This window comes from Hipposideros armiger, unplaced genomic scaffold (assembly GCF_001890085.2).
Source record: "Hipposideros armiger isolate ML-2016 unplaced genomic scaffold, ASM189008v1 scaffold_645, whole genome shotgun sequence".
Taxonomy (NCBI): Eukaryota; Metazoa; Chordata; class Mammalia; order Chiroptera; family Hipposideridae; genus Hipposideros; species Hipposideros armiger.
The window spans coordinates 1,027,803-1,030,051 of record NW_017731995.1 but is presented as its reverse complement, the minus strand read 5'-3'; the positions used below and the strand labels follow the sequence as shown (position 1 = coordinate 1,030,051).

General features: G+C 46.7%; 1 pseudogene; it reads left to right on the top strand.

The window, feature by feature from the left end:
- The first annotated feature begins 782 nt into the window (after positions 1-782).
- LOC109372573 (developmentally-regulated GTP-binding protein 1 pseudogene) lies at positions 783-1,884 on the top strand (annotated as a pseudogene).
- The last annotated feature ends 365 nt before the right edge of the window (positions 1,885-2,249 follow it).

The following is a 2,249-nucleotide window of genomic DNA, read 5'->3' as shown; positions in this document are numbered from 1 at the left end:
ATAATTTGACCTTCCCAGCCCAGGGAAGCTCTGGCCCCCCTGCGGATGTGTGCATACATATGTGTACATGGTAGAGCCAAAACAAAAATAAAATCACTTATGTTGGGACCAAAATGGACTTGGCCAAAGCAGGCATATTAAAGAAAAACAAAACTGAAGCTTACCTCAATTGTAGGAATTTACAGCTCTTCTTGGAATTAAGCAGAGTACATCACCCAATCCCCAAACGGGAAGTCCATTGACACCATCTCTGGACTCCTTGCTTCTCTGACTCAGCGACCCTAGTCCAAAAAAGAAGACCTCTAGGTAGCCAATCAGCTGAAATAGCCAAAACACTTCTGCATTTACCCCATAAGAAACACCTTAGTCTGTTAGCAACTCAAACTCGTTGCTCCTGTGCCTTGAGTGTCTTGGCCGGCAGGTGGAAACCCTTTCAAGGAACTCCTCCTGCTGCTTTGGTTTACTCAGTGTGCAGTTTAGCTGACAGTATATACCTGTGTACACATTGGGGCCTGCACAGAGCTCCATGCTGAACAACGCAGCCCATACCCGAATAAAGAAAAGACGGGGGGGAAAAGTTAAAGTGGCTCAGGGAGAAGAGGCTGCTCCATGCTGTACGTCCTGGGAAAAGTCTCAGGCTGAACTCTCTCGCGAGAAGTAGGAAGTAACACGCTTGCAGTAGCACCTGGTGGCCATGGCAGACCCACGGCAGGTGTGTGTTGCTAGGCAGTCAGGGTGGAGGCCTCCGCACCTTTCAGCTCCCATCCCCGGGACTTGCCACCATGAGCAGCACCTGAGCCAAGATCTCAGGGATCGAAGTGGAGATGGCTCGGACTCAAAAGAATAAGGCACCTGCAGATGCTTAAGGCTTGCCTTGCTAAGGTTGTCAGAGAACACATTACCCCATAGGGTGGAAGTGGTGGTGATGGTGGTGGTGGTCATCGTCGTCATCCAGTGCAAAGTTTTGATATGGCCAAGAGAGGTGATACTCGAATTGGGCTTTTGGATTTTCATCTGTGGGGAAGTCAACACGGCTTAGTAACCTGGCAGGAATATATTCCAAAGTGGTGGCCTGTGATTTCACTACTTGGACTACTGTGCCTGGTGTCATCAGATACAAGGTGCCAAGATCCAGCTCCTGGATCTCCTGGGTATCAATGAGGGTGCCAAGGATGGGAAAGGTAGAGGCTGTCAAGTCACTGCATTGGTCCATATGTGTAACTTGATCCTGATTGTTCTGAAACCCTTCGGACATAAGAAGATCATCCAAAATGAGCTGGAAGGCTATGGCTCTGGCTTGAACAGCAAACCCCATAACATTGGCTGTAAGAAAAAGGATAAGGGAGGCGTTAATCTCACGGTCACTTGTCCTCAGAGTGAGCTGGATACTGAAACTGAAGAGTATTGTGGCTGAATACAAAATTCACATTGCTGATGGAACTCTGCATATTGATGCCACATCATGTGACCTCATTGATGGATGTGGTGGCAGAAAACGGTTTATATCCCCAGTATCTGTGTGTTAAATAAGATTGATCAGATCTCCACTGAGGAACTGGATATCACCTGTCAGGTGCCTCACTATCCATCTCTGTCCATCACTGCTGGAATTTTGATGACCTGTTGGAAAAGATCTGGGACTATCTGAAACTCGTTTTGATTTATACCAAATCCACAGGCCAGTGACCAGATTACACATCCCTATTGGTGCTGCCTTACCCTAAGACCACCGTAGAGGATTTCTGCATGAAGATTTACAAAAATATCATCAGAGAACTTTAATATGCCCTGCTCTGGGGTCTCTCTGTGAAACAGAATTCTCAAAAAGTGGGAAAAGATCATCTGTTGAAGGACTACGACGTCATTCAGATTGTGAAGAAGTGAAACCTTCCCCTTTCCTCATGTGCCAGCCCGACCACAGCAGCTTCCCCATGACCAGGCACCCTACCATCCCAAGCTCATTCTGGCATTCACAGCCACTGGATCAGGATTCGAGGGAGGGAGACGGGGGCACCCAAACTGGAATTTCACATGTCTTAGTGTCTCCTTGTATACAGAACTACATGAAGGACCTGGTAGAAAAAAGTATGACCACATTAGGTAAAGATTTCACAGATATCTAGTTGAGGATTCATAATTAAGGTGGTCATAGGATCATAAACATTTTTGAAATCTTGTTCACGGCATTCGTATGCAAATCTGCAAATATGTAAACAGAGCCACCTATCCCTAAGGTGAGGCTGATGAAT